The following is a 22270-nucleotide window of genomic DNA, read 5'->3' on the forward strand; positions in this document are numbered from 1 at the left end:
GTTAAGCCCAGTTCCTTTATGACCTCGTCACTGGGTTTCAGAAGGGGCCAGTGTCACCTAGGGAATTGATGTTTAGCATGCAGGCTGTTAAAAAGGGACCTTTGAAGACATGGTAAGACTAGTAGAGAACCAGGGAACTTGATGAAGCCAGGATGTGTGTTCATGTTTTTATGCGTGTGCACACATGTGTGTAGGAGGTGACTGAGTTTGTTTTGTTTTGATGGAAAATCAGGGCATCTCAAATAAATTAAGAATCTAACTTGTTTTAACTGATTCATTATGTATGAATTATGCAAAAACATGAGTGGGGAAGGTGTAGTTTTATAATGGTCGAAATAGGAAAATAGACTCTTCTTTAAATAAAGAAGATCACTATTCCAAAAATGTTGACAAAAAAGAAAAGAAATGTTTTATTTCATTACCAATGGTTTTAAAACAGTTAAAATAAAAGTAAGATGAGATGGGGATGTACAACATGTTGCTGGAGGGGCAGCCACATACAAAAACTATTGTGGCTGCAAAGGGAGAACTCTCATCAGTATGGATTTTTACAGGGTATTCCCAAAAGAAAGATGAATTACAGAAGAAACAATGATCAGAATTACTCAATTGTTATGTTAGATTTATCTTTTATTTTGAGGAAAATGGGACTAAAAACAGAGAGAGAGAGTAGAATAAAAATGATCAAGAGGGAAGTAAATGCTGAAATATGTAAGGAATAAGGCATGTCTACCTGTTTTAAATGAATCCATCTTCAGAACGATATGAATTACCTACAAGGGTAAGGAAAAGGTGTTTGCATATGATAAACATGTATAAAACATTCTTGAGAATTTGGGGAAAATGTGTCAACAGTCTCTAGTCAGAGAATGCATATGCTACCAATGACTACAACATGAATTCTTACTTGTTGAAATTACAAAGTAGGTTTTTAACAGATTGTGACTGAATGCTTAAGAAAGAACATGGTAATTACTAGGAGATAGCTTAGGTTCACCAAGAATATCTTATGCAAGACTAATCTTGTTTCACTTTTTATTTTGAGTTTTAGATGGAAAGGTAAAATTCCATAGGCATAATGTGTTTTGATTTCATTCATCAATGTCATAGAACTATTTTATGGAATCTATATAGGGAAAAACAGAGAAAGGTAGACTGGATAATATTCAGTTAAATAGATTTGTAGTTTGTCAAACAATCTCAGCTTCTCCCCCTACCCCATGAGTAGTCTTTCCTTCAAAACAAATAAAATGTAGAATATCTCAGCCATTGGTCTTGTCCTACTCAACATTTTAACGATATGTATAATGACATAGAAGGCATACTTATCAAATTTGCAGATGACATAAAGCTTGGAGCAATGGCTAATACATCGAGTAGCTGAATCGTAATTCAAAATGATCTTGACAGGCTGGAATGCTGGCCAAAGCTAACAAGATGAAATTTAATAGTTATAAATGTTAAATCCTGTACTTAGGTTCAGAAAAAAAAAATCAAATGTACAAATGCTAGATGAGAGGAAACTTTGCCTACAAGCCATTTCTATGAAAAAATGCTAGTTCTTTTCCAGACTATATATTCAATATGAACTGCCAACTTGCACTGACAGAAGGCCATTCATTGAGATAATATTCATTACATTCCTACTATGTGCCAACACATTAATTATTTTATTTAACTGTTAAAAAACCTCCCTCCAAGACAGTTCTATTTATTTGTGCTTTATAGATAAGAAAACCCATTAAGATGTTCACCTGTATACTGTTATTAAATGTTAAGGCTTCAATTCAAACTAGATTCTCTTATTTCCAGGTTCAGCATTCCAGTAGCACTTGCTACTCAAAATAATGCCTGTAGACCAGCAGCTTACTAGAAATAGTAGAATCTCGGCCTTCTCCCCAAACCAACTGAATCAGAATTTTCATTTTAAGAAAGGTTTGATCTCATTGCCAGTCATTTTATAGCAGAGTTGAAATATATCTGAGAAGGAAGATCCTAAGGGATCCTAAAGGTAAGTGTCTGAATAGTAAAATTTGAGAAGCACTGCATTGTATCACACCTCAGATTACCACTATAGGGACAAGTAGTACCACACCTGCCTCAGTTTACCACTGTAGAAACAAGATAGTATTTCAGGAGGGTGGCTGGTTGACTAGTGGCTTGAGCAGGCCTCACAGGATGAAGTTATTTTGATTATGTCTGTCAGTAACCACAACTGCACTGGTTGTATCACATTGGAAAAATCTGACTCGGTTCTTTATGCCAGATTTTAAGATGAAATATTAATAAACTGAGAAGTCCAAGACACATAAAGATTTGTTCAGATATGTTGAAAACAGATCTAAGAAGAAGAATGGAAGAAATTATGAATATGTAGCTTTGAGAAGAGTTGCAAATAAGGCAGAATAATTTTCCTCAAGTATCTGGAGGAATGCCACTTGGAAAAGGGACTTTTTTTTGATTGATTCATCTTTTCCATTTCTTTTTTCTCATTTGCCAGATATTTGTGGAGAATCTAATGTGTATCTTTCATTGAAATATACATATCTTCAAAGTATACATATCTATCAAAGTATTGCCTTTTATTTGTTTTGCGGGGGAGAGACTGTGTATGGCGTTGGAGAAGGAGATAACCATTAAGATTATTGTTGAGAATGAGAAAGACAAGGTGACTGTTCTCAAGGAGATAATAACCCAGGAGTTATATGCTATTATGTGTACAGGAAATATACATGTAAATAAACACATGTCAAAATTATTTCAGAAAATTATAAGTGCTCTCCAGGTGACAGAGAATTGGAGGGAACTAGTTTAGTCCTTGGAGTCAGGCAGTCAGGGAAGTCTTCTCTGAGATGACATTTAAGCTCAATCCTGAGTGACAAGATGGAATCAGCTATGTAAAGAATAGAGTGAGAGCATTCCAGTTAGAAGGAAGAGTAAATGCAAAGGCCCTGGGGAAGAATCAAGCCTAGCATAGTCTAGGACAGTCCTAAATGGGACAATAAAAGGATGAAATGGCCAAATGTAGCCCTCCTTCCAAGTTTATCTGCAGATTGAATGTGTGTGATGATGGGTATATTTTTCCTCTGTGCTATTCTCAGCTATGGCGGCAGGCTGAAACAGTAACTGATCGGTTACCATGGTTTCCAATGGAGGCAATGTAGCATGTAATTATTATATACAGCTATCATTACTAAATTCAGTATGGCATTTGATGTAATTCAATAAATAATTTGAGTCATAACTCTAGAAGGAGGGTGTGACTGCTTACAGGATAACATTTTAAAGAAAATTACTTAAAATATTTTTTTTCATACAGCTTGCCTACCAGGGCACTGATGAATAAAATTTGGTAGTTGGTTCTAATTGCTTTTCTCATATCAGAAGAAAAATTGGTAAAAGGAGGTTTCAGGTCTGCCTTGATAGGTAAAGTAGTGTTGATTCAGGTACTAAATGAAGCAAAACCCTTCATTTGGTTTTTAGCATGGTATTTAGTGAATCTCATCTCTTTGGGTTTGTACATCTTTAACAACGAAATGAAAACACATGCTTTGTGAAACATATAATAGAGAAGAGAGAGAGACTTTTAAACAATCTACCATCTCCTCCTTCTCTACAGATTCCAGAGCAAGTTTCCCCAATTTGTCACTGAGCACTAACTAATTAAGGAGTTGTCACTTTCCTGGCCTTTCCTCAATGTTATGCACACTGCAGGATCTAAATGTGGGTATGAGGGTAATCCTTCATTATATATTCAAGGAAACTGCCAAGTGTTTCCATTTGCATTGTAATCACTTGAAGATTAACAATTTCAATTTATTTTAATAAAAGGCAGCCAGACGTGTATCTGTGTTAGGCTCCTTCATGCCATTGAAAACCCCCTCTTTTAATCAATTTTCCCAGTCACTTGCTTTTGGTATTACTGTGTGAGAAAGCGAACGTCTTAACTAAGTCACAAATTGGCACTACAGTATGGAAACAGAAAGACTGGCACCAAGTTGTTCTTAATATTTTTATGAACTATGTATCCTTTTGCTAAATTTTGAGTTCCTCAGGAATAATACTCTGGAATACTTGTAGAAATCTCCTCATTGATACCCCTATATGACATCTCCTTTTTCTTGTTTTTCTCAAACATATGCATGCTATTATATGGTTTTTGTCATTCAAGATGATGTAGAATAGGAATAGAGAGGTGCAAGGAAGGGATATTATACATAGTTCCTTCTTTCAAGAGGTGTATGGTCTACTTGAGGGAAATGAGAAGCATAGGGCACATGCAAAGATTCAATCTGATAAAATATGTGAAGTTGATAAATACTGTACTTGACACATAGTGAGTGATCAGTAGAAATACAACACAAAATAAGGATGAACGTCAAATATTTTACAGAGACATTGAGCACTATGCAGTTGGGTAGGAAACACGATTGGAGTATTTCGGGAAGGCTTCATGGATGAAGTAGGATTTAAACTTAGAACTGAAGGGTAGGCATGCTTTAGAGATGTGGAAGCAAGGGGACTGTTTCAGGTGACGGGAATGGCATGCAAATGTGTGGATAGCTTTACCATTGAATTTTCTATGAATTTAACTTTCTTTAAAACTCAATTATGTTAGTATTGAACCATGTTTTATTTTTTAAGCTATGTTTTCATTCCTTTGGGATCATATTAAGTTGCTATTTTGTTCGTTATTTGAAGAATTAGTGAAGACAGTCTTTATTTTCCATCAGGAACTGGATGAAAATATCCTATGGCACTTCTCCAAAGACTGCTAAGAAAACAATACATGAAGAGGCAAATGGAAGCAAAAATTTGGAAAATGGATGTTTTCCACAACAGTCTTTCTTTGGCTCGTTCTGCTCCTCTGTACCCTCTTCCTCACTCTGTCCAGTTATTCTTTTATCCAGTAGCTTCATTTTGTGCCTTGACTGCATTCTCCCATCCTGGTAAAACAATTTGATAAATGAAGGCCACTGAACCTAAATGATGTCCGGCTATAAAAATAGTACTACTTAGGGAATATTGGTATTTTCATGGTCAAGCTGGAAAGAAAAAGCAAACCCTTCATGCTAATCCCTGTTTTAGGTGTTAACACTTTACTCCTTAAAGTATAGTGCATTGGTGAAAGTCAGCCCCAGCTTTGAGTAGGCAGGTAAGCTAGACATCTATACTTAAAACGAGGGCAGTGGTTGGGCCAAATAAAAATGGATGTCTAATACATCCATGTATGCTATCAAGGAGAAGATTGTAGGATTACATAGACTCTTCCCTTGGGAATGGATCTTCACAGAGGTCACATGTTGCAGCTATGAAGTCTGCAACAGATAAGTAGCAACTATGCCTTCAGAGTCATGGAAGTGTGTCTTTCCCTTTCATCCTTCCCATTGTATGTACTGAGAGATGCTCTGAACAGGAGTATGTTGCAAAAGCGAATGCTATTGAGGCAGATCAATATTCAGAAAATCTAGTTTGGTGATCTGCAGTAGACACTGTAATATACTGATCAGATCTTCCTTCACTAAAGGATGTGTTGTTTTAGCTGCTAGGAGGGATGCTGGCCAACAGTCTTCAACTTTCAGCCCCTTCGAAGATTGCCACAGTTGTGGAGGACGGTCTTGTCCAAGGTAACTCTCTTTCCTGAGGTGGCTCACATCCATTGACTGATGGATGTAGTAGTATAGAGGCATGGCCATCTTCGCCCATCTCAGAACCATTTTGTGGGGCCATTCTAGCTCCAGAGCTCCGCTTGGGTTTGGCTGCGGCTGTTACTGGGCCTGCGTTATAGGTCAACATTTCCCTCTGCTTGCTGCTGTTTCCTTCTACCCCTCACTTATGTGTTGCTTCCAAGGACACTCCTCAATAAATGTGCTACATGCTAGCCTTCATCTCAGAGGGTGTTTCCAAGGGAACCAAACTTGCAACATGATGTTTTCCTTTAGTTTAAGTCAGTCTTCCAACCAGTGTAATGTGGGACACTGGTGTGCAATAAATGAGATTAAGTTGTGTTGAGATATTCATTCTCTCAGCATTCATGATGGCTGGGCCTAGCCTAGAGTGATGGAAGCCCAGCTGCTCATCTGGAGTCACTAGATGCCTTGACTACTCATCCCAGGTGCTGTGCAAATAGTTATGCCATGCTATTTAAAGGTTGAGTGAAGGGACTGTGTTTTTAGGAATGCTTCAAAGACAGACACACTATTATTCCTACGAGATGTCAGGTTTTTTTTTTTTTTTCATTAGACACTATACCTTTAAGGTTGACACATTTGTCAGTTAACAGTTGGAAACTTGAAAGGGAGTGCCTAGAATTCTGAGGCACTGAAGACAGGACAATTAAGTTTTGATTAGGATATAAAAGAAGATGGGAGTTTATATTGGACTTGGAAAAATGTCCAGTTGAGAGGATTATATAAATTATTTACAAATAAATCAAAATATCTAAATGTTCTCTTTTAGACTATTCTCTGCTATTATTTTCTTTTTCTCTACCACCCACTCAGATTTCTTCATCTCCAAGAACTGCACATAGCATTTTTCCTAATACATTATATTAATTTCACAGCAGCACTTTAAATAGTGGCACAGCTGCAGTTGTCATTGAACAGTATATGAAATAACCTTGGAGAATCAACTTATTTATTCGTATGGTGGCTTGGGTTTAATTGTATGTAGGCTTTGCCTTAACTTATAAAATGTATTTGTATAATCCTCATTAATAACTGTAATTTCAGAAGTTAAAAGTTATAATAAGAGTTTACATTTTGATAATGCTGCTCATACTAGTACCTGAAGTACTTTGTGAAAAAGAAATTCTAAAGGGCAAAACTGCTATTATTTGGGCTTAAAATATTTGCAGGCTTTGGATAGGAGATATTATTCCAAACTCACTTGGGGACAGAAAAGTGTTTCTGTTTCTTTACTTTAGCTTCCAACAATGTTGCTTCCTTCAAAACAGAATTGAATGGCAATGTGGGCCAGGTAGGGCTAATCTTGCATATGTTTAAACTATTCTTGAAGTTCTTGCAATATTCTATTTGAAGCACACAGCAGTGTGCTGGAACTGGTTCTCATCACCTTGTGAGAACTGATTGTAGCACATATATTTCCACCTCCATATCTAGTGACATTATATTGGTAACTTGAAATTAGCTATGGTAAGAGTATTTATACCACTGCAGAAAGTAACAATCAATTGTGGTTTTCCCCTCTTCGTCTCCAAGGGGGCTAGTTTTTAAACATTTGCCAGTATACCTGCTACTACTTATATCATTCCCAGCATAAATTACAGTGTTATATGAAATTTAAAAATACATAGTATAAAAAACTTAAAAGAATGGGCCATCGCATCCTTTCTAAAGTTAAAATGTATCCAGAACCTGGAATTTTGATGGAGGCTGACTGAATTCCCAAGTTTTGGATAACTTAGGAAATCATGCATCTGATTCTATTCCTCAGATCTAGCATTTTCCAACATTAATGCCTCTTTGAAGTTGTTTTCTGTGGCCAAGTTTAAATTCACTCTACTAAATAAAACAAAGGATTTTACTTGGGGGATTGAAGTTACTTTTCTTTGGTTTTGGATTTGAAGGTATTGTACCTGAAATAAATAGGAGTGATTTGATTGATTGCTCATGTATGATTAAGCTCACTTGAATTTTGGCATAAATCGTTTACTTAACTTTAAGGATATGGGTTTAGAGTGGAGCTAGAAAGTGATGGTTATCTAGCAGTTGGGGTGGGGGCTGGAGGAGATCATGATCTCCCCCATTCGGATAGGTGGCCAAAAGCCTGGAAATCCCACCCCTGGCATAGGAAGCCTCTGTCTTTTTTCTCCTCAGGATGTGTGAAGTCCAGCATTGTAATAAAAGATACATCTGAACACATTCAGCTTTGCAGGTGGTATAGCTGCAGTTTTAACACAAAACATGAAACTTGATGTATTTGTACTCTGAACTATTGCACTTAGGAGGTCCATAGTCAGAGTATTCCTTCCACATTTCTCCTCACTGAGCCCCCAATAGTTACCTTGTTAGGTATGATTACTTCCATATAGACAGTCCCAAAGTATTATAACAAAGTTATACATTTGACAATGTATTTAATTGTATTATCTAAATATTATATTACACAAAACAAATGGAAGCTTAGAGTAATAGAAATAAAATAATGATACACGTTGAAGACTGTGAAATAACAGTTAAAGGGGGCAAAATCACAGGAAATGTTTCTGTTGAAGCCTAATTAACTAAATAGAAAACCTAGTTTATTTTTTACAACTCAAAAATAAACATGTAGAAAGCAGAAAAGGAAAATGAGACAAGCTTATGCCATAAAATTGAAAAGTGACAGCAAAAACCCCAAAATTTTGCATACTCCAGTGCAGCACAAAATAACTCAACAAAGATAGAGATTGAATAAAATCCCAAGAATTCCCCTAAATACCACTCAATTTTTGGGAAAACATACAAAGGAGATAAATAAGCAATACTGGGAAAAATCAAAAAATGTATCTTTGTGACTAATTGCTCTTTTACATTCAGGGGAAAAAGAACCACAATACCTATTGTTTTCTGAGAAACAGGGCCGAGTTCAGAGAGCAAGCTGGGTGGACTGGGACTTGGTACAGGTTTTCAGAAGAGAAAGCAGAGCTCAAATTTCACAACTGTTTAAAAGAGTTCTAATGAAATGTTGACTACTCCTCCATTTTCATAAACTCAGAAAGGATTGAAAACACTCAAATTAAAGCTCGGATGAGCAGGATTAAAAAAAAAAAAATCCTGAAATAAGGTATGAATGATGTCAAGGGGAATTCACTCAGAAATATATCTGCACAAAAAGTATGAAATATTAAGTATGAGACAGATAAAAATAAGTAATATGGAAGCTATGATAATATAATGCAACAATAATAGAGAACAAAAATCAGTAAAAGAAAGAGGGGAAAAAATGAGTGAAAAGGGCCAGGAAGAGCAAAACCAGAAGAACCTAATCTTGAATAAAATGCAAACTAGGATACAGAAGAAAGTATTCCAAAATTGTTCATGCTGAAGAAGAATTCACAAAGAATATTAAGCATGTTCAAGTCTAACTACAAAGATAGGAAGATACAAACGAGTAAGAGGTAAAAGGAGATTGAATAACTAAGCAAATTGAGAACTAAGCCCAGGTTAGTAGCTTATACATAAATGAGAAAGACACAACTGAAAATAACACTTCCATATAAAATCTGGAGCAAGAAAAGATTTAGAGATATAATAGAGGAAACTTTTTTAGAAACAAGGAAAAATAATCCCTTGAAACTTAAAGAAACACACTTCATAGCAGGAAAAATTATTTGCAATTAATGACACAAATATTTTGATTCACTCATTGTGCTTAAGAATAAAGAAATAATTTTTAAGTAATTACAGTTCTTCAAATATCTAGGGAGAAAAATCCATTGATTCACAAAGAGAAAAAAATCAGAGTAGTCACTATTATTCATGAAGAAGTGAATTTCCTCATCCGAATAAAAAGACTGGTATAGTTACTTTTAATTTCAAGATTTAAAAAAAATGGTCTAGGGAAAGTAAATAGCATACTTGGAGTTATAGATCAATAGCAGAGTTCATACTAGAACCCAGATGTTCTGATTTGTGGTCAAGCATTTGGAATATCAAATATGTAGCTTCTTTGACCCACATGCAATGTGCTATTAAACTTTTCTTTTTTCTGTGTCTTAATTTGCTATTGACCACCTGGCCCTCCTCCTTCAGGAAAGCCATTATTGGCATTAAAATTAGATATAGTGTGAAACTTCATGATTTTCTGGAAAGATGGTACCTTCCTACACACTATGAGTTTATAACTGTTTCTAGGTAAGAGTAGTTCAGAGCAGAGGCCTGAGAAAGGCAACTGTAGTGTAGTGTCAGGGGCATGGACAGTAGATTTTGACCTAGAAGAAAGCCCATGGTCAACCTTCTAAGGTAGTCAGAAGAAGAAAACTATGGAAACGACAGTTTTTAAATTCAATGGAGGAAATATATCATGTGGAAAAGGCAGCATTTATTTTTTATTAATCTCTCTAGACTCTGTTCAGATAATAATCCAATTATATCAGTCACCTTGGATAGAAAGCATAAGAGCATAACACTACGGAGCAGCCTGAAATTACAGTTACTGGTGGCCCTGTCTCACCCCCCAGACCCCATTTACCCATTGACATTAGATCATCTTTGTTATTTGTAAGTTGCTGTAATACTTTTTGTTGTGACATTTTAAAATTTGAAATGAAGAAAAAAAAAAAATAAAGCCCTAACCTTTACTAACCTACCATGAGCTGTGTTTTAGGAACTGCCTTTTGGAGTAAAGTCTATGTTCTCTATTCACGCTCTTTTTTTCTCTCTGTGTGACTGAGGGGAAAAAGAAACTTCATAAAGGAAAGACAGAGTCCTTTAGGAATTACTATCATGACCTTCTGTGTGAAATATATATAGGCTTTGTAACAGCCTATGAATCTATTACATTTCTTTGATGGTAGCAGCAGTATTTAAAAAAATACTTCAGTTGCCCTACTCCTTTCTTGCTACAGCTCAAGACTGAAGAAGCTGAAGTCATCGTGCAAAATGGCTGTCACACACAGGTCACATGATAAGGAGCCCAAATCCAGCTACTAACTAATTGGAATGTCTGTTTAACCCAAAAGACAGGCAGATTCCTGCCAAAGTCTATCTCTAAGTTTGTGATGGTGTGAGCATGTTCCTGTATACAAGGAAAAGAAAAGCATTTGTCACTTAGAGGACAGATTAAGTTTTAGGTATTCAAATAGCTTTTATAAGGTCTACTAATATTATTTTTCCCTGCTTAGCTGAAATGTTGTTGGTTATTATGTTTTTGAACATAAATTATACTGTAGTTAAAATATCAGTTATTTTCAGTAGGAGCTGCAACAGATGAAATTACACTTTACTATAGTTGAATATTTCCATAAGAAATGTAAAATTTTTTGTGTGTGTAGCTACAACTACACATATGAATTAAATATGAGTCTTAATAAGGTATTACATCTGTCTAGTTAAGTAGAAGTAAAAATTATGAATTACTACTTAAAATGAATCAATAGCTTTAGAATTTGAAAAACTAATAACCCAACATTAATCATTTATTCATTTAGTCACTGAATCAATTATTCACCGAAAATGGTATTAAGCATCTACTATGGACCAGGCTAGAGTTGTACTAGTCAAAAAGACACAATCCATGATCTCACAGGCTTTCCAATCTAACTCAGTAGAAAGCAAGTCCTAAACAAATAGCCAAAGACTATAAAATATCTGGGGTCTCTGGTACTGGATAAGACTAAACAACTTCACTCTGTGTCTCCCAGTGAATATGACTGTAGAAGTTGGAACGAATGCATGGAGCAGGCATTTGAGGGTATGAAATATAAGCAGTAGGAGGCAAAAGGGGAAAGAAGACAAGAATGAAAAATGGCATCACGAGGCCAAGAGATCGAGACCATCCTGGCCAACATGGTGAAACCCCGTCTCCACTAAAAAATACAAAAAAATTAGCTGGGCGTGGTGGCAGGCACCTGTAGTCCCAGCTACTCGGGAGGCTGAGGCAGGAGAATCGCTTGAACCCGGGAGGTGGAGGTTGCACTGAGATTGCGCCACTGCACTGCAGCCTGGTACCTGGCGACAGAGCAAGACTCAGTCTCAAAAAAAAAAAAAAGGAGCACTGAAATGGCAGTGAGTTTATCCCATTTTTCCTTCAGTATCCACCAGCATGAAGACAATGCAAGCTGGAACCTGGAATCAGCCTTGGGGTAAAGAGAGAGAGCTCCAGAGGAAGACCTCTACTTCTGGCTCTAGAAGCAGGAAAATGGTCTTCTAATGTTCAGAGTTGGAAAATCTACTCTTTTTTGTTTGTTTGTTTGTTTCTCTATTCTCTTAAACTTCAGCCCAAGCAATCCAATGGCAGCAGGGGAGGTAGATGTAATAGAGAAAACAACCTACATTACCCTGAAACACTGAGGCAGGAGAATCTTTCTCTGTGATGGGAGAAGCTGAGATCCCAAGAAGGTGGGGCAAACTCCTATTGAAATTTTTCATTTTCTGTCTTCTGGTCACTTGTCCTTAAACACAGCACAGGTGGCAGGAAATGTGCATCAAGGTAAGGTAAATAAAGCTTCAGATTTCTGACTAGAGGACCACAAACAAGAGCCCCAGGGAACCAGCATGTCCTGGGGAGATGGCGGAGAGGGAAGAGTTTGGGAAAATAACTTCTTAAAGTTCTTGATGAACTCTCAAACTCACCCATCGCTGTGCATGCACACATAGGTTCCATGCAGCAGAATAGACCACTGCCTAGGGCACAGACTGGCCACTTGGTGGTGCACATGAGGGACAGATCCAATCAGCACTGAAAAGGCTTTGAAATTGGAACTGACATTGAAAGCAGCCAGCAGAAGGCTGGCAAGAACTTGTGGCCTCAACCTAACTGGGTCAATTACCTGCTAAAACAATAATATCAACATTCTCCATATGATTTAAACAAGATCCAGAGGCCCATAACTTGATATTCAAAATGTCCAAGATATAATGAAAAATTACTCAGTATACGAGGATCATTTTACTTGCATGAGAACAGTACAGTCAACAGATACCAACACTGAAATTATGTAATTGTTGGAACATTCTGACAAAGACGTTAAACAGCTATTGTGAAAATGCTTCAAATAAGTAAGGATGAACGCTGTTGTAAACATGGAAAGAAGGCCTCAGCAAAGAAATAGAAAATATAAAGAACCTTGTGGATACTTTTAGAATTGAAATATAAAATAACCAAAGCTAAAGAAAAGAAAAACTCACCAGAAGTTAACAGCAGAATGAAGGCAAGAGAGAAAAGAAATCAGTGAATTTGAAAACATGGGGAAAAATGTCAATATAGTATGCACTTAAAGTTAAATAAATAATTTTTTAAAAAATTTTTTTAAAAAAGAAAAAAGGCCAGAAGAGACATCAGTAAAAATTTTATTATCCAATTTGAACATTTGAGTAAAAAAGACTTTAAAAGAATGGAAAGAGTCTTGAGGACCTGTAGGATAATAACAAAAAGTCTAACATTTGGGTCATTGGAATTCAAGAAAGGAGAAAGAGTAATATGCAGAAAAATTATTTGAGAAAACAATGGACATAAACTTCCCAGATTTGGTCAAAGACATGAACCTACTATAGATTCAACACTATAGATTTAAGAAGTTTAGTGCATCCCAAATAGGATAAACCCAAAGAAATCCATGCCCAGACACATCATAATGAAATTGCTGTAAACTAAAGTTAAATAAAGAATCTTGAAAGAAATCAGAGAAAAAAATAGCACATTACCTTTTTTTTTTTTTTTTTTTTTGAGATGGAGTCTCCCCGTCACCCAGGCTGGAGTGCAGTGGCGTGATCTTGGCTCACTGTAGACTCCACCTTCCAGGTTCAAACCATCCTCCTACCTCACCCTCCTGAGTAGCTGGGATTACAGGCATGTGCCACCACACTTGGGTAAATTTTGTATTTTTAGTAGAGACAAGGTTTCACCATGTTGGCCAGGCTGGTCTCAACCTCCTGACCTCAGGTGATCCATCCACCTCGGCCTCCAAAAGTGCTATGATTACAGGTGTGAGCCACTGCTCCTGGCCAGGCACATTACTTTTTAGAGAATAATGATTCAACCAAGAGCTGATTTCTTATTAGAAACAATGATGGCAGAAGGAATTGGAAGAGCATTTTCAAAGTTGTAAAAGAAGAGAACTATCAGTCCCAAATTCTACATCAAGCAAAAACAATTCTTCAAAAATAATGACAATCTCAGATGAAGAATAAAGAGAATTATTTTTTTGCCAGCAGAACTACTCTGGAAGAATTGCTAAGGGAAGAAGTTCAGAAAGAAGGAAAATGATACCAGAAAGAAATTTGCAACATTAGGAGCGAAAAGAAAGAGAAATTGCAAATATCCAAGTAAGTATCATTGGCTGTCATTATTTTATTGCATTATTTAAAATTTTTTTGATAAATGAAAGCAAAAACTATAATGCTTGATAGGTTTTTAATATTAGTCAGTGTTATACATAAGAGAGTTACAACATAAAGGAAGCAGAGTAAAGGGACTTATAAGGTGAAAAGGTTTCTACAGATGATTTGTAGTGGTAAAATATCGATTCTATGTAGACAACAATAAGTATAGTATAAATATTATAATTCCTATGGCAACCACTCAAAAATTATATAAGACTATACAGGCCAGGCATGGTGGCTCATGCTTGTAATCCCAGCACTTTGGGAGGCCAAGGCATGTGGATCACCGGAGGTCAGGAGTTCCAGACCAGCCTGGCCAACATGGTGAAACCCCGTCTCTACTAAAAAATACAAAAATTAGCTGGGCATGGTGGCTCATGCCTGGAATCCCAGCTACTTGGGAAGCTGAGGTAGCAGAATTGCTTGAACTGGGACCTGGGAGGCGGAGGTTGCAGTGAGCTGAGATCATGCCACTGCATTCCAGCCTGGGCTACAGAGCAAGACTCCATCTCAAAAAAAAAAAGTAAAAAAAAAAATAGAGAAATTAAAATGGAACACTAAAAAGTTAAAAAAACCTAAAAGAAGACAGAAAAGAAAGAGCAGAGGAGTAAAAAAATTGAAGGAAAAAATGGAAAACAAACCACAATTACAGTTGGAGACTTCAATAAAATCTTCTCTCAATAATTGATAGAACTCAGAAAGAAAATCAACAAAGTTATAAAAGAATGTGAAACATAATAAATTAACAGTGTATAATTGACATTTACAGAGCACTCCACCAATCAGCAGGAGAATGCAGGCTCTTCCCAAATGTACATGGATCATTTATCAAGATAGAATGTATCATAGGACATAAAACAAAACTTAACAAATTTTAAGACCGAAATCATAAAAGGTATGTCAGTTTGTTCTCTAACAATAAAAGAATTAAGTTATACATAAATAACAGAAAGATAAGGGTAAAAATCTCCAGTCATGTGGAACTTAAACAGCATACTCCTAAATACTTCATGAGTCAAAGAGGAAGTCTCAAGAGAAGTTAGAAAATATTTTGAACTAAACAAAAATGAAAATACAACCTAACTAATTTGTGGGATTCAGGTAAAGTAGTACTTAGAGGGAAATTTGCAGCATTAAATGCTTATATTAGAGAAGAGGGAAACTCCAAAAATCAGTAACCTAAGTTTCCATCTTATGAAACTAGAAAAGAAAGAGCAAAATAAACCCAAAACAACCAGAAGGGAAGAATAACAAACCTAAGAGGAAGAATCAATAAAATTGAAAGCAAAAAATAAAGAAAATTAATGAAATAGTTGATATCATGAAAAGATGAATAAAATTGATAAAAACTACAGTAAGATTTACTAAGAAATAAAGACACATATCACCAATATTCAGGAATGAAAGAAGATATTTCACTTCACACTCTACATACATTAAAGGGATAATAAGGAAATGCTATGAACAATTATAAAAATGCAATTTACATGAAATGGAGAATTTCTCAAAACTTACAAGTTGCATATTAATGTTTGCTGAAGATGAAATAAATAACCTGATAGTCCCATAATCATTAAAGAGATTGAAGTAATAGTTAAATTTTTCCAAAAAGGAAATCTACAGGCCAAGATGGTTTCATTGGCAAACTTTACCAAACATTTAAGGAAGAAATAGCACCAATTGTACAAAATGTTTCTCAGAAAATTGCAGGAAGAAAATACTTCCTTCCTTTTTTTTTTTTTTTGACAGAGTCTCACTATGTCACCCAGGCTGGAGTACAGTGGCACGCTCTCGGCTTACTGCAAACTCTGCCCCTCGGGTCCAAGTGATTCTCCTGCCTCAGCCTCCTGAGTATCTGGGATTACAGACATGCACCACCATGCCTGCCTAATTTTTTTTTTTTTAATTTTATTTTTAGTAGAGATGGGGTTTCACCATGTTGTTCAGGCTGGTCTCAAACTCCTAACCTCGTGATTTGCCTGCCTTGGCCACCCAAAGTGCTGGGATTACAGGTGTGAGCCCCTGTGCCTGGCTGAGAATACTTTCTTCTAAAATAGATTTTATGAGGCTAGCATTACCTTGATATTAAAGCCATACAAAGACAGTACAAATGAAAAACTAAAAGTACATGTTAACACCCCTCGTGATTAGAGATCTAACAATCTTCAACAAAATATTAAAAAATAAAATCCAACGATGTATGAAGGGAATAATAAACCACAACCAAAAGGGCTATGTTTCAGGAATGCAAGACTTAACATTTGAAAATTAATCAATGAATTCCATCATATTAACAATCTAAAAATCGAAAAAGCACAGTTATATCACTTGACATGGAAAAAGCATTTGACAAAATTCAACATCCATTCATGAGAAAAACACTCAGCAAACTAGAAATAGAAGGACGTGTACTCAGTCTGATAAAGGATCAGGAATAAGACAAACATGTCCACTCTCACCACTCCTATTCAATACTACTGGAAATTCTGTGTAGTGTATAAGGAAATAAAAAGAAAAAAAAGGTATATAAATTGAAAGGGAAGAAATACAACTGTCTCTGTTCCAAAATGGTATCACTGTTTGTGAAGAATAGCCCAGGGAATCTATAAAAACTTCCTAGAACTAATACATAAGCTTGATGATGTCATAGCTACTAGGTCAAAACACACACAAAAAATCATATTTTTATGTCCTAGCAATAAATAATTAGAAACCAAAATTTGTGAAAAATATCATTTTTAATAGATCTAGAAAATGAAATATGTATGTATAAATATAACAAATCATTTAAAAGATATGTAGACTGAAAACAAAATGCTGATCAATGAAATCAAAGATCTAAATAAATAAATAAAGAGACTCTGCGTTCATGGATTTGAAGACTCAGCATAGTAAAGATCTCCATTTTCCTCAAATTGATCTATATATTTAACACAATTTCAATCAAAATATTAGCAGAAATTTTTGTGGATATATTAATTTTTTACTGCTGTATATTCAATTACCCCAAAATGTTGTGACTTAAAACAATATGCGTTTATTATCTCACAATTTCTGTGTGTCAGGAATCTGGACATGGATTCCTATTATACATTTCTGACAGGCTGCAATCAAGATACAGGCTGGGCTAATCTTAACTCTTGACTGGAGAAGGATCCACTTCTATGGTCATGTACTTATTAACAAGATTCAGTTGTATGTGAGCTCTTTGACTAAGGGCCTCAATTCCTCTTTGGTTGTTGCCTAGAGGCCTTTCTCATTTCTCTAACGTGGAACTCTCCAACATGCCAATTTGTGTCATCAAAGCTAGCAAGAGAGAGAGTCTGTTGTCAAGACAGCAGATACACTCTTTTTAAACTTAATCATGGAAGTGACATTCCCTCAACATTGCTGAATTCTGTTTTGAGAAGCGAGTTACTTGGGGAGAAATTACACAAGGTTGTGAACACCAGGAGGCAGAAACACTGGGGGCATGTTAGAGGCTGCCAATCAGAGTAGATATAGACAAATTGATTTTAAAATTTGTATGGAAAGGCAAAGTAACTATAATATCTAAAATAAATCTGAATGAAAAGTATAAAGTTGAAGCGAATATACTACTCATTTTTAAGAAATATTAAAAAACTGCAGTAATCAAGGCAATGTCAGTTAGACTCAAAAACAGATAAATAGATCAATGCAATAGAATAGAGTCCAGAAATGGACCCATACAAATATGGCCAATTGATTTTTGACAGAGGTGCAAAAAATAATTCAATGAAGAAAGAAAACCCTTTTTAACAAATGGTATTGAAACTATTGGACATCCGTATGCAAAAAAGTGAAACGTCAAATAAACCTCCCATCCTATAAAACTAACTTAAAATGAAGCATAGGCCTAAATGTAAAATTACAAAACTTTTAGAAGAAAATATAGGAGAAAAATTTTCATAACCTGAGATTAGGCAAAGAGTTCATAGACAAAACACCAAAAGTGTGAACAATTAAAGAAAAAAATTAACAGAGGGCACTTCATCAAAATTAAAGACTGTTGCTCTTTGAAAGACATTGTTAAGAGAATGAAAAAGAAAGCTAAAGACTAGAAGAACATGTTTACAAATCACATACGTAACAAATGATTTCTACTCAGAATAATTAAATAATTGTAATAACTGAACATTAAGAAAACAAACAATTTTAAATTTTCAAAACTCTTAGAAGGCAAGGCCAGTGAGGTTGCAAGTTATAAGATCAACATGTAAAAATCAGTCATATTTCTGTATGCTAGAAACAAATGTGGAAGAAAAAATTTAAAATGCATATATTTATGATAGCTCCAAAAATATGAAATACTTAAGTATTAATCTAACCAAACATGCAGATTGAGTGCTGAAAATTAGAAAATTTACCGATGTAAGAAACCTGTACTTCCTACCCATGTCCTGAACTTAAAATAAAATTAAAAAAAAAACTTCTTGAATGAAATAAAAGAAGATCCAAATAAATGAACAACCATAGAGTATTCATGGATTCAGAAGACCCAAGATAATAAATATATCAATTCTTTCCAAATCTAGATTGAGCACAGTTATTGTCAAACTCCCAGAATTTTTGTAGATAATCTTATTCTAAAATTAATATAGAAAGGCGAAGGAGCCAGACTAGCTAAATCAGTTTTGAAAAAGAAGAAATTAATTCTTACTATATAGCTACAGTAATCAAGACAGTATGCTATTAGTGGAAGGATGTACAATGGAATTGAATACAGAATCTATAAATAGATCCACACTAGTACAGTGAACTGTACTTTTGTACAAAGGTGCAAAAATCCTTTTCAGTAGAGGAAGGATAGTCTTTTCAACAAATGATGCTGAAGCAATTGGACATCCATAGGTAAGAAAAAAATGAACGTTGATGTAAACGTCACATCTCACACAAAAATAAATTTAAGATGTTTCAGGGATTTAAATGCAAAACTATAAAACCTTAAAAGAAAACATAGGAGAAAATCTTCAGGACTTAGGGCTAAGTGAAGAGATTTTAGAGATGACAACAGTATAAATCATAAAAGAAAAAGTTGATACATTGGACTTAATCAACTTCTGCCATGACTGTAGGTTTCCTGAGGCCTCCTCACTCATGCTGAACTGTGAGTCAATTAAACCTTTTCCTTTGTAAATTACCCAGTCTTGGGCAGTTCTTTATAGCAGTATATAAATGGACTAATATAATCTCAAAAAAGAAATGTTACACTCATCCAAAAAAAACCTTCACAGAAACATCCAGAATAATGTTTGATCAAATATCTGAGCACCATGGTTCAGCCAAGTTGACATAAAGTTAGCCATTGCAAATTTATTAGCAATTTTGCTTAAATTGTTTATTACTATTCTTTCTGTTCTTACGAAAGCAGTTAATTTACTCCCTTTGTTAGGATATTTAATGTGTCAGTGCTCAGGATATTAAATTCTTTTTAATTAGTAGATATATAGCAGATAAAAATGTTGAAAACATATAAAAAGTGAGCAAAAGTTAGGACATAAAATATAACTTTTCAAAAAAGTCTAGATAAAAATGCAGTGTAGGGATATTAGTGATTTATGAAGTGCATTTGATGTTGAACTATTACAGATTCTAATTCTAAATGATGACATGAATCTATTTCTAGCTATTTCTAAGATAACTTCCAGCACTAAATGTGGTGATAGAAACTCAGGGGAACTCTCTCACTTAGAAATGTATTAGAATTTACCAATTACTTGTGATGAGTAATTTTTTTTGGTGGAGCCCAGGACTGAAGTAGGCCCATGCTTGGACCTGCTGACATTTTCCCATGAAAGTCTTAAGAAAACCAGCCTGAACTTTTTTCATAGTTAGATTCTCATCTCCTAGTAACATTTCATCATAAAAGTAACCCAGGCATGGTTAGTGGCCCTCAAGAGGGTAAAGTTCGCCAGTAATAGCTGCATATAAATAGTCAATTATACAGAAGAAATGGTTCAAATGGATTCTTCCCAGGAGGAATAAACTTTGAAATGAGAAAAGAACGATGCCTAGATATTCTTTGTATAAGAAATTGAGAAGTGGCCCTCAAAGCAATATCAAACTGGCCTCCTGAGAGCTTACTACTTGCTATAAATTGCCTAAATTTTTAAATGTTAATGTCTGTGTCACATTTTGTGAATCCTTCTTTATGCAATGAATAGCTAACAGCTGCATTAGTAAAGAAAGAAGATATATTGTAAATTGTGGGGAAAACTATACTAATCTTCCCCCTTATGCCAGATTTGTATTTATTAATTTACTTATATGTGCCAAACACTTTGCAGATAGAATTTATGGGGTTTGTGGGGCTTTTTAAAAATCAGTCTTATACAGTGAATTTAAGAAAATCATATGAATATGTTTTATTTAAAAATGAAAAAAAACAACTGGTCTTATAGAGCAGTGGTTCTCAAAATTCGGAATTATTTGAAGGGTTTGTTCAAATGCAGATATCTGGGTCCTACAAACAGTATTTCTGATTCAGTAGGTCTTAGGTGGGGCCTGAAATCTGGAATTGTAACAAGTTCCCAGGTGATTCTAATGCTGCTGGTTCTGGGAGTAGACCTTGAGAACCCGTGCTGAGGATTGAACACATTCAGCATTGTGAGCTATTGGCCTCAAAGAAATCCCACCAAAGACAAATGCAAGATTCTCCTTTGTCTAAAAATATCTTAAATGATAGGGGAAATAACTACTTTGGCTATTAATGCAAGATTGTTATTATTATTATGTATACCATACTTAGATAAGTTTTCAGATTTTTAACTTGAAAGTTTAGGCTTGATCTCTCCCTGTCACCAAATAATGATGCTCAGAGAAAAACGGAACTACCATTTGGACCAGCAGTCCCATTACTGGGCATATACCCAGAGGAAAATCTTCCTACCAAAAAGACATATGCACTTATGTTCATCACAGCACTGTTCATAATAGCGAAGACATAGAATCAATCTACGTGCTCATCAACAGTGGATTGGATAAAGAAAATATGACTCATATCCACTATGGAATACTACATAGCTATGAAAAAGAGTGAAATCATGTTCATTGCACCAACATGGATGCAGCTGGAGGCCATTATCCTAAGCTAATTAAGGCAGACAGAAAACCAAATACGTGTTTTCACTTAAAAGTGGGCGCTAAACATTGTATACACATAGATGTAAAGATAGGAACAACAGACACTGGGGACTATGAGAGAGGAGGGAGGAAGGGGACAAGGACTAAAAAACTACCTATTGACAAACTTCTTATGTGTTTTTGACTTAGGATATTTTCAATTTAGGATAGGGTTACTGGAAGATAAACCCTGTCATGAGTAGAGGAGCATGTGCATATATTTTACTAATGTTTAAAGCTGTAGTTGCCTTCAGCTGAGGACCTTGCTACAAAAGTGGATCCTCAGATCACCAACATCAGCATCATCTGGGAAATTCATAATGCTGTACCCCATCCCAGATCTAGAGTTCAAATCTAAATTTTAACAAGATCTCCAGGTGATTCATTTTCACATCCAAATTTGGGAAGACCTGCTTTAGGAATAATTTCTTAAGAAATAAAACTGGTGATTTCAATGCAGAAGCAGAAACTTTGAAAACACAATGTGATGCACCTGTGGATTGGCAGGCAAGCTGGGGGAATCAGTCTTAATAAGGTGTTACAGCTGGGAGGCAGGGAAGAGCTGCGCTGTTGACCATTCTGACTTTGGTCATGCTGAGTTTTTCTATTTGTGTAAAAGAAACTCATTAATTAAATAGCCTTAGATTCTAAACAGCAGGGAGAAAAATCAATTAGAACACCTTGGAGAGAGAAAAAAATGGGAAAATTTCACTATCAGATAGTCAACATTTCTTGAGAGGGAAGGTGAGGAATGACCTCTCCATGTCACTAACTAATGATATCCCCCCCAAAATCAAGAAGAAACCACTGCTTGTAGCCAAGCCATTTGATCTTTAAAAAAAATCTACAGGCAGTAACAATTCTAACTAGGCCTTGATTTCTTTAGGCCAAAGAAAAACGCACAAACTAGCCAGTGCAAACAAGAGGTAAACAAGTTCACCACTATTTTGTCATTTGTTTTGCCAGTATTTCTTATGTTTTTCCAGGTTCTGAATTCAATATGGACTTTCCAATAAGAGTAATTAGAAATAATGGCAGTTGCTGCAGTTGAGATTTCAGTTCAGAGTTGCTTATTTTTG

The 22270-nt window shown here is 35.4% G+C and overlaps 1 long non-coding RNA gene across 2 annotated transcripts in view; it reads left to right on the top strand.

The window, feature by feature from the left end:
- The first annotated feature begins 13904 nt into the window (after window positions 1-13904).
- Window positions 13905-22270, top strand: part of LOC105734572 (uncharacterized) — an 885080-nt gene continuing 876714 nt past the window's right edge. For both annotated transcript variants that reach the window (XR_010338163.1, XR_010338164.1), the window contains exon 1: window positions 13905-13991. This is a non-coding gene — a long non-coding RNA (uncharacterized LOC105734572). The remainder of the gene's footprint in view (window positions 13992-22270) is intronic.

This window comes from Aotus nancymaae, unplaced genomic scaffold, assembly GCF_030222135.1.
Source record: "Aotus nancymaae isolate 86718 unplaced genomic scaffold, 86718_ANA_hifiasm-v0.15.2.pri h1tg000058l, whole genome shotgun sequence".
In the NCBI taxonomy this organism is placed as follows: domain Eukaryota; kingdom Metazoa; phylum Chordata; class Mammalia; order Primates; family Aotidae; genus Aotus; species Aotus nancymaae.